At 38.5% G+C, this 11,726-nt stretch overlaps 1 protein-coding gene across 3 annotated transcripts in view; it reads left to right on the top strand.

Moving 5' to 3' along the window:
- The window catches only part of LOC100125535 (retinoic acid receptor gamma-A), a 44,459-nt gene that overhangs the window by 11,175 nt on the left and 21,558 nt on the right, over positions 1 to 11,726 (top strand). The window lies entirely within an intron of this gene.

Below are 11,726 nucleotides of genomic sequence, written 5' to 3' on the forward strand. Positions count from 1 at the left end.
TATTGATTTTTAGGTCAAATCCCACCAAACAATTTTGACATGAACTAGAGAAACAAAAATATGGACGCAAATTGCCCTTCATTATGAGTAATTTTGTGGAAATGGAAAACTTTACTGCATGTTTGTGATATAAAATGAGCAGTAGAAAAACAGTCTTGCAGAAAAACCATAAGAAGAAAGTTGTCTCTCATCAATGCAGTGCGTACTGCTCTGGTGGTTTCTTCGTACGCCTGACGCTTGCAGATGATGTGGTTATGACCACAAACTCTGGCTCTGGCTTCTCTAGTGTGTGTGTATCTGTGTGTGTGTGTGTGTGTGTGTGTGTGTGTGTGTGGGTGTGTGTGTGTGTGTTTGTGTGTGTGTGTGAGATGGCAAGCGTCTTGAAGTTTTTTGAGACAGCCCACAAGTCTGCAATAAGAGACCAAACAACATTCTTTTTTTTCATTGCACTTTACCAAGCAACAACAAATATAGCAAAACTAGTTACTTTTAGTCTTTTATTTTAAGAATAGACTATTTGTGCATCTGTATGTGAAAGGAAAGGTGAGGTGAAACTAGAATCCAAACATGAAGTGCCTACTGTTTTAGAGTTGTATTTTTAAACCTGACCACTTGGGGTGCTGATGTACTCTCAAACTCTGAAGTTAGAGGATGTTTGGAGCACAAAGGGGAGATTGTTGGTGCTCCGCAGTGTTTAGTGCCTCTGAGAAACCATCCAGATTAGAGACATGCTGCCGACATGCATGGCTCATTGTTAAAAACACCTGTTTGTCTGAAAACCACTAATCAACAGCAGGATTCTTGGACTGGGTGTATCATTGTGGAAAACCACTCCAGTATAGATAACTGATAGGTGGTCAATGTGGGGGATAGAAATTCTAAAAGAAGCAAGACAGAATGGAGACTTTGTTGAGGTAAAGGTGAGGAGAAGTTATTTGAAATCTGATCTGAGAGCACTGCTAAGAAAGAGGTGGCAGGTGGTGGTGGGTGGTAGATGGTGGAGGGGTAATAATGGGTGTGGGTGGCAACAGCTGAGAGCATAGCCACCCCACCCCACCCCACCCATCTGTGTGCTCAGTCTTCTCTCCCCTCTCCGCAGCATGCCTGAGCACCTCTTCAGCCTTTCACCTGTCAATCACTACTTTTTCCCTCCCTGCCCACCTCCTCTTTCTCACCAGTGATTCCCACCTAATCCTCAAGGTATTTTCACAGAACCAGAGTGCAAGGGAGAAAGAGCACCTGTGGGGAAATGTCCCGGTGTGGTGGAATCTAAGAACACACCCTAAAGAAAAACACACACACACACACACACACACACACCCACACACACACACGTGCACTCTTCCAGTCAAATAGGCAAACAGAGACATGCTCACTACAAATTCCCTTTTTTCTCAGAGGCACGCACAAACACATAAAAAACATGTCTTTCATCTGAAAACTAGAAACATTCCCCCTGATGCTGAGTCAAATCCCACCGCACTGACAGATGGGTCCGTTTTGGTTTTTGTGTTGGCATGACTTAAAACAAAAGTATCAAAATGCAGGCGGATACAAACTAACCAAATGCACCAGTCCTACATACATGTGGTATCATGGACAAGGTGAAGGAGTGCTGATATTGGCAGGGATAGGCTGGGTGACAGACAAAATCATAATTAGTGACAGATTTAGCACATATTTAAGTGTTCATGTTTTTTATAGTATGCTCTTAAATCTGTTGCGTCCAATTCAATTTTCTGTTAGAACTGGTATGGATAATATTCTAAAATTTCAAAAAGGCAATAAATAACTTTGATTATTTTCCAACTGCTTAATGTCTTGGTGAGCACTTTGCTGTTATTGTAGGTGTTTCAGGTTGTTTGACTTCATCTCCCAGTTGAAAATGAATGGATTTATTAGTAATTTTTAATTTGATTGAGTGAATGGGATTATTGTGTGAGATATTACTGTACTGTCATAAAAGCAGGTTAAAATTGGAAGAATTTTTGATGTTTTTCATTTATTTGTTCAAACCCTACATATTCAGCATATTGTTTCCAAAAGACATGTTCAAAATAAAAGCAGAATAATGTTATTTTTGGCCTTGGGACTTTCGACAATACATCTCACTAAGCCAATTATCATACAATGGAAATCATATAAATGTTGTCTGTATATTGCTATTTAAAACTGTAGATAAGTCACAACAATTTCATTAATAGTTCAAAATGCTGACTGAATCTTTAACTCTTATTCCTAAACTTCTCCCTTCTCAACTCTTTCACGCAGGATTTTCTCTGGTTAAACTGCAGCTGCTCATCGGACAACTATGCTGTTTTTATTTGCCTGTAAAACTTCCCATTGGAGTATTCCTTGACAGGGAATTTTAAAAGTCCTTTAGCTGACAAAGGTCTCATTCCTCACTCTTTTAAATATTAGTGGAAGACAGGAGACAGTAGTTTTAGACATTCCCCAGACTATTTTCTGCCTCCTTTTCTCCATAACTTGACTTTAACAGTCTTACTTTTCAGGCCTAATCTGTATAGAATATGAATGATAAAAAAAAAAACTTTCCATAAAAGCCTATACTACTAGTGTTCCTGATTATGCCCTCTCAGTGTCTCTGAGCTGAAATTGTTGTTGGCAGAAGCTTCAAAAAACCTGCTTGTGTTTAATGTGAATTATCTGCTGACCTGATGGAGAGCCTCTTGTCACGGCACTCTTTTCTGGCACAAGTGTTTTTAGAAATACCTGCTTTGCACAGAGGTGGGGAGAGATGGGAGTTGAGAGGGATGGTGTCAGCTCACTGCTTAAGATGTGACATTGCATACTTGCAGGTAGTGACTGCAGGAGTGCTTCTCTTCAGCTTCAAGCCTTGGTCATTGGCAAATAAATGGCAAATGTGTTTTCTCATCCAAGTGGAGCTTCTGATCGTTCTCTAGGCAGCTGGGGCTGTTATCAGTTAATCCTTGCCATTATGAAAGCCTTTCAAACAAACATTTGGAAGCCTATTGAGGCTACTTACAATGTGATAACATCGTCACTGAGCCCTGAAACACCTCTTTAAGCTTTCACCAATCAGGAGTAGGGCTCAGGCCCCAAAGGCACCCAGAAGGTTGTTTAGAGAAGCTAGTAGGTCATTTCCTTCAGCTTACAAGGCCTGTTCTACAATCCCATATCTGTTACTTTGCTTGGACTACCCATACATACCATAATTTGTTGGACATGTTGGGGAATGGATGCACAAAATTCATAGTGGATCAAATGAAAAAAAAACAAACATATCAATAGAATTGAAGGAAAAACATGTTGACACTTGTGTAAAGCCTCCCTAAGTCTGCTCAGATCTGCCTCCGGTGGACAATTGAAAGGCAGATTGTTCAGCATGATTTTAAGCACAAAATAATAACCTGCACAGTCAGCAACTTTAACATACTTACCTTATGTGTGATCGTGAGAACACTCAGAATCATGCACAAATGCCAAAAAGAACAGAAAGAAAAAATTACCATGTGAGAAGTGTCATAATTAAAAACAGTCACTGATTCTTAAACACACACATACTCTCCCAAAAAGGTCAAGTTGGCTCAGGGAGCTGTGGGAGTTGCGTAAAGAAGCCATTTTGGTGGGAAATGTGGTATGAGAGGGAAGGTGAAAGGAAGCCTTTAAAATGGTGGAGAGGGACAAGTGAAGACTTCTCTTCTGGGGGCTAAGTAGAGCACAAACAGCACATTGTACCACATTATTTATTTTCATAAGTGTTGGGTTTGAGCCAGCCATTGATGGAGGTATTTAACTTGTATGTGTTTTTTTTGTGTAGGTTTTGTTTTGTCTTGTATTTAAAGAAAAAGACGGATGAGAAGAAGATTCCTGTTTGAATGTGTAAACAAAGTCATACTGCTGCTACTTTGCAATTTGATGAATGTCAGTGTCCATTTATTGAATGTGGCTGTGTTTTAACAGTGTCATCACCATTCTTCCCATTGTGGTCGTTTGATGCGTTTGGTCAAGTCTGACTGTATAATTTCTCTTAAACTGTGAGGGCGATGTTAGATCTGTCATATTCAAGTTAAGTAGTTCCTGGAGATGTCTGACAGACAAGATCAAAAACTCACACAGTTGTGGGGAAAAAATGAACAGGAAGGGTCAAGTTGAAGGTGGAAGATGACATTATCCCTGGCTATTTCTTCTGCGTTTACTGTGCACATAGCATAATCATTAGAATGGATCAAGCTAACAACCCAATTAAGTTTTTTATTTTTATTTCCTAAAATCTTTTTAAAGATGAGTATTTGTGATAAACTATCCATCTGGACAGCTCAGATGGGATTCAGTCTTGACCCTGACAAATCCCTTTAAAATATAGATTATCAACATATTTTCAAACGATGGTGATTTAAAAAAAAAAAAAAAACAACGTTTGAACACCACTTGCTTATGCTGAAAAACCAAAGTTGTGGGGAGCCGGGAGACAGAGTGGCTATAATTTAGAAATAGCTTCACACTTCCTCTCTGGTGACAGGTGTGGATCTCAGCTACACCGGGCCACTTTCGTTTCTGTGAAGGTGTGGAGTTTTGCAATGTCCAGAACAAGATTTATTACAAATAATTTATTAATTGAGAAAGACATTCTCCAGATGATAGACGGTCAGATGTCAGCAGTGTTGGGACTTTACTGATGTACACATCCAATTAACAAAACCTAGTTTCCTTTTTCTCCATTTTAAACTGCAGAAGTAGATTCAGGGACAATGTGTGGTTTTTCCTTTCTGTGTCTATTTTGAGAGCAGACTGCAATTTCTAAGACTAAAATTACTTTAGTTCTGAATCTCAAAAATGATTCATTTTCCCTGAATATATTTTATAAGTTTGCACTGTGGAATTATGCAGCCATTTCATGCTTTTGATTCCAATTTGGTTCCAGTTATTTAGAAACAGTCGTGGCATCTTGAGATTTTTAGGTAAACACATGTTTACTGACTTAAAACGTTAAGTAGCGTCAAATGAGCACCTGATTTTTGAATGAGGAAGCCCAAAGCGCACATACCTGCGTGTTTGCGTAGACTTTTCATTGGAGGTGGTGGCTTGATCAAGCATTTCTGAGCCCGGTGTGAACGTAACCTAATGGTGTAACAAAGTAGTCATGCTGGAACATTTTGTGTATGATGCCAGTATGTGCAGGACTGTGAGTTTGGCTATTTTCTTTAATAAAAAACTGACATCTGACATCTCCACTTTTATCTTCCTTGGCGACCACTAACTTCCTGATGTCAACACTTTGAGGCTCTCTGTTGCATTTTTCTGGAAATCCCTTACTTTTATTGTGTATTTTAACCAGTGCTGGTATGTAAATGGAAAGAGAGGCTCACCCTAGTTGTTCTGACATTTTATACACTCCTTAAAGGTTTTTTCTCTGAAGCTAATAGTGAGTGGAATATCTATTCTTCTCATAAAATCCACTTTAGCCCTGCTGGCTTATTTACTCTAGAGCTCTTTGTGCTTTTCCTTTGCCTCATTTTGATTCTCCTGAGCTTTCACCTTGGATTTCCTCTCGGTGTCCCTCCCTGCAAAATTGAGCCAATTTGATCCAAGTCCTGGAAACTTTTTGCAGCTTTACATGTATTAAGTGTAGTGAGCCTGTGTGTGTCTGCATGCCTGTGAGGATGAAAAGTCAGCAAAAGTTGCTGGTAAGCGAGAGGCCACAGAGTGTATTACAGCTCTGACATGATGACAGATGAAGATTAAGAGGCTACTATTAAAGGTGGGCAGGGTTCTGTTTTCAAATGGGTCTTTGTGAGGATGTCCAAAATGGATAGTGTTCAATTGCAAGAAAGGACAGTTTGGTCTGTGAGAAAGAGATGGAGATTTGTTTTGTTTTTTTGTCTAAACCACTATGAGATCTCCTTTTTCCCCCCAGATAACAGGAGTAGCAGAATGTCATGACAACATAGATAGAGGCAGAGAAAGCCAGAGTGGAAAAGACCTCTCTGAAAGATGGCCAAAGCTGATAGTGCTCTGAAAAGTAGCTCTGTTATGCCTTTGGTGAGACCAGCATGTGAACAGAGGCAAACATAGCCACCCATAAGTACAGCGCTTTCTGTATTCTGGAAAAGTCATGCCTCACTTTTCTCACAATCCATGTGATTTCATTTGTCGACATGATGTGAGAAAGAATGTTATTTTTATGTTACCCCGAATAAAACCGAAAAAAGGAAATCCTTTTGAACAACAAGTAATTTGTTGTTGCAGAAAGCAACATAGTAAGGCCATGAGACATTTTATATGCTAGGTTATTGGTTTATTGTTTAAAGTAAAATGCTAAATTTAAATAAAAAAGGCTCCAAAGTAGGAAAAAATAGGGAAATGGATGCTGTGTATCATAGCTAACATAAACACATGTTGATCAATGAAATCAATGAATAGAAGTACCATGTTGGAAGCGTTTCTCCAATGAAAATAGAGTTTTGGTGGTTTTCTTTTTGTTGAAGCATTTTTTTCATAATGGAGGACGTTTACAAAGAAAATTAGGCTCAAATTGAGTATTTCTTTATTCAAATTGTTGTGAATCAGGAGTAGATTAAAGAAATGCAGTTTGAAAAAGCTTGTAGGTGTAACATAGAAGCTACAATCAGCAGGCCACAAGCTCCATGCTCCTCTCCCTCCGATGCCTTCACTTGGAGACCCTATCTGAGCTGGCATCTGACTCAAAAACTGTATGGCTAGATAGCTTCAATAATGCTTGCCATTTTTTTGCCCTGCTAATGTTTAGTCATGAGGGGCTGTAAGCCTGCAAGAGAGCATGTTGAGAAAAAGATGGATGATGGTAATTGGTGGTGGGCTTCCTCTATGCCAACAGTTCTACCTCACATCAGCTCCAAATATGTGAATTTCAAATGGACTACTGCCGCTCTGCAGAAACTATGTCCTAGAAAGGTCAGAAACGGAAAAATCCTAATTAAAAGACCACTGGGAACGCTTTAAAATAGATCAAAAGTTTATGAGAGTGAGACTTTAAATAGAAAGGGTCAGATAAAAAACAATGAAAAAGGATATCATGGATAAATTCCCTAAATATTAGGGAAATTTGTAAGTCTATAAACTTTAGGGTCAAAGCCCAAATGCAAAAGTGGAGAAGAAAACTGCCTCCAGTTGGCAAAAAGGAATGAAATTGTCAGTCCAGAATGCTGTACTTGATCGTCATCCACGTATGACGGGACTTATTTCCTTCTTATGGCCAGTTTATTAATGCTGGCAATGGTAAACTCCTCCATTTTTGAACTTACAAAAAAATACAATTTAATTTTTTAACTAGTAGATAGATCACCTTTATGTCAACATATATTCTTGAATGGCGTATGGCATTTGTAAGAGGAAGCTGTGCGGACAGGGAAATTATCTTCTAATAAAAGACAGCAAAACAAGAAAGACAATCGACAGACATCTCTGATTAAATAACCTTCAGCATAGTCATAAGCAGTCAGTGAGAATAAAAGTATCTGCGATGATATTTTAGGTCTAGCCTCACTTACTGTTGGTGTTCAGTACAATAACATATTTTTTTGTTTTAAGTAAGTACCGGTATATTAAGGATTTAACAGTAAGTCTTTAAATATATTTTAATCATTGGATGATCTGTAAGGATTACAACAGATTTATTGTTCAATATAGTTTGAGTCAGCTAGACCACAAGTTGGTAACGGATATAAAAATGCCTCAAACACAACCCATTTTCTGCTCATGATTAGTCATGATATAGTTTCTAATTAATTTAACTTAAAACTGTTGAGCCAAATTTTCAGTTAGGCGTCATAAACTCACATGATATTTTTTTATTTATAAAAAGAGTATTTAGTCCTGTTATTTCAAAATCAACACGTTTTTCTTTTGTTGGCTAAGCGGAGTCATAACCTTCTTTAAATGGATAGTTTTCTTTTAATCTTGCTAAAACACAAAGCCCCCAGCTTCTCGCTTTTTCCTTTTTGTTTTGATTTTTCTAATTATATAAAGATAATGTTTTTATTAATTTTTAACTAAAGAAACTAAAATTTAGGGATTGTTGCTCCAATTGTGCTTCCTGCACTTTCACTTCATCATAACCAAACTATATTATGAAGTCAAATGTTTTGTGGTACATTTGGGACCTTAGATTATGTTCTCTTTTATAGCTGTCATTTAAAAAAAGCTAACTCGAAAGTATTTCAGGTGTCATTTAATAATAATAATAAGGCATTGGATTTATCTGCGCTTTTCCAGACGCTTAAAGCGCTTACAGTGTGTGCATTATTCATTCACTCCTCATTCATACTTGGTGATGGTAAGCTACTGATGTAGCCACAGCTGCCCTGGGGCAGACTGACAGAGGTGTGGCTGCCAGTTGGTGCCTACGGCCCCTCTGACCATCACCGGGATCATTCATACACATTCACAGGTAGGCAGTAGCGTCAAGAGTCTTGCCCAAGGTCCCTCACTGGGTGGTGTTACGGTACCATTACCATTGCTTGCTCATTCCCACCGACAATCAATCCCTGGATTCCTGCGTTGCAATCCTTCACTTTACTTATGGTTCTATTAACATTATTACAACAGTAATAGTAAGGAATAAGTAAGAATTTACTTTAAATGGTCTTTTGTAATGGATTACAGTAACTTGCACAACATTGTTTACGACCACACACAAGATTTTTGTCACGATTACACCTTGCAAAAAGAATAACGTGTAAAAACACACACAGTAAACTACTACAACATGTTACACCAGTCAAATATTTTGTTGTGTAATTATATCAGTCATCTGAAACAAAGTGAATAAACAGATACAGTTTTTCTTTTTTGTGTTTCTTCTAAAGACCCACTCTGGTGAAAATTGTGTTTTTGGTGTTTTTAAAATGTTATTGTGGCATTTTTAGATGATGGACATATATAAAGGAAATTAAGCTTAAAACTCGTTTCTGACTATTTCTTTGTTCAAATTGTTGTGAATCAGGGGCAGGCGAAAAAATGACACTGGAAAAAGCTTGTAGTTGTGACGTAGAAGCTACAATCAGTGAACCACAAGCTCTCTGCTCCGCTCCATTCGAATGGAGTGGAGCAGTAGGCAACAAGATGGACAACTAGATCCATGTACGTTTTTGTTTTCCTCGTCTGAGCTGGAATTTGGCTCAAAACTGTACTGCTGGATAGCTCCAATATTGCTCGCCGTTTGTGTTGCACTGGTTGGATGTATGAGGGGCTGTAAGCTAGTGGGACAGAGTATAAAGTCCCACCCACAACTCAGAAGAGAATTTCTAATGAACTTCTGCAGCTCTGCAGAAACCATGTCCTAGATAACAACACAGGTTCTTTGATTTTGACTAAAACCGATATAATAATATTAAAAAACCACCGAGAACACTTTTACAACAGATAAAAAGATGATCGGGGTGAGACTTGAATGTGTATACTTGTTTGGCGTAACCTTTGCACTGCTTTTAGCAAACGACGAGATAAAAAAGGAAATATACAATGTTTTACCCTTTTGAATTTTGCAATCTAAATCCAAAAGATGTGTATATTTATCATTGTGAATATTGACAACATGGCTATGATTAAACACTCCAATGTAAGAACAGAATACATGCTTTGGCACTCTAGTTTTACTAAAGATTGACTAAAAGCTTAGGTAAAGCATTGTTTTCAAAGGAGTATATTACGTTAACACTGAGTGGAAAAATATAAAAAGTTATGCAGCCAGTGGGGCATCAACTTATTAGAAACATAAGCATGTTTTGTTTTTAGATTTAAGCATTGCTTTCTTTAAATTAATGTAAAAATGGCATGCCTTCAGATGGGGTTGCACTGCATATGCATCTTTTCTGTAACCGGAATAGTGGGTGGGCAACAAGAACTCATGTTCAGTGTCTCTATCATCACCAGCAATCTGTTTCAGCATGTCCACACACTGTACATATGCCCACATCAGAAATAGGAAAAGAAAAAAAGCTACGCATTCCTTTCAAGATCACCATGCTGTGTTCAGTGGAAAGGCTTTTCTTTATTACCTCACACAGTACTGCGTTGTTGACACTTTGGCTGGAACCTGAATGACTGTATACAGAGGAAGTGGCAACAATGTGTTGTATACGTCTTATCTGTAATCGGCATCAGAGCGTCAGACGGTAGTAAAGCCTAGTTTTTCTAAGCAATGGCTCACGTGATGCTTTAATAGATCCAGCTTTAGGTCATTAGGTGTTTTTCTTTCTGTCTTTCTCTCTGATAGAAATCACATAGGAATTAGATAGGTATTCAAATCTTTTGTAATTCTCTACAATGTCATTGAAATCAGCAGTAAACCTCGAAAATTGGCAATCACTAAAAGAAGATGTATTTCCACAACCTTAAAACAAACACATTGAACTTGGTCAAATACAATAAATCACACAGTCAAGGAAAAATGCCCATAGGGAACTTAATGAAATGGAGACGGTATTTGCAGAAACGGAGGGGTAAAATTTTTTTTTGAAAGAAGAACGATGTGGAGACTTGTGAGCCACAGAGTCAGGGAGAGAAGAAGGGAGGGCAGGATAAGTTTTGGGGGAAAGTTAGTGGCCCTGTGGGGGTTTCTTCTAGAGTTCAACCTCTCTGGCTGGGGAAGGAAAGGGTAGGAAGGAGGGGAGGGATGGGAGGCAGAGACCAGCTCGGGTCTGCAGCAGTATGGACTCTGCAGGTTAGATGTATTAAACTTTCTGTGCAAACCCTCCAAAGCCCTGAAAGTTTAACAACTTCTACTGCTGCTTGCCAGTAAGTGCAAAACCTGTGATGTTAACTCTCCAAGTTATAGTTGCAAAATTAATAATAAGAATTGTATGAAGTCAGAAAAAGGTTGAACTTGCTCCAAACTTTTTAAAAGCTGAAGAGAAACCAAGAATTTCTGAGTTTATTTTGATTTTTTTTTTGCAGCCTGTTGGTCCAAACAAGTCCATGACAAACAATATTGATGCAGCAAAAAATTTGAGTGACATGGGATTAACTAGTTTGCTGTTTCCAGGATGAAGAATGAAACTAGTATGGGTGGGTGGGGGGGGGGGGGGGGGGGCAGGAAGGAGAAAAAAGACAGTGTGAGAAGAATGCATGTGGATAATAAAAACATGACTCCAGGCAGTGATGATTTAATCTGAATTCCATCCACAGGCCAGGACATTTTTTAAATTATTGTTTAAATTGATTCAGATGTGCAAAATGAAGGGAGATTCACTTTTAACAACCAGACTCTTGTGTTGTCTCATTGAAAACAAATATCCAGTGATCTATTTTTGCCGGTAGGATCACTTCGATGAGTCCTGAAGCCGTTTGATGCAACAGAAAAGCTATTACACATGTGTTTGTGTGCAAGTATATACATTTCAAGCCTTGGTTTGTGTTTGCCTGTGCTTTCATGTATGCGCCAAGTTGGAAAAATAAACTTGATGTCTCAAGCGGGAGAGTAGCTTTAGGTCAATAAACAATGTAATGAAAATAATTCTAAACAGTCAGAAATGTGAAGGCTTGGGTTTTTCATAAAACAGGAAAAAGTGAAGTGCTAGACAGAAGTGGTGGTGAGGGCAATGTGTGTTTATGGAGAATGTAGCCAGCAGCACAGATTGACAGGAAATGGTGTCTTTTTTGCCTGCTGGGTTATACCACTTGCTTTGGTTTGACAGGGGGGGGGACATATGTGCTCACTGACTCGTGTTGTTCTATTTTCAATCATCTCCCTCTCTGTCTGGCAG

Source organism: Oryzias latipes, chromosome 7 (assembly GCF_002234675.1).
Source record: "Oryzias latipes chromosome 7, ASM223467v1".
Classification (NCBI taxonomy): Eukaryota; Metazoa; Chordata; class Actinopteri; order Beloniformes; family Adrianichthyidae; genus Oryzias; species Oryzias latipes.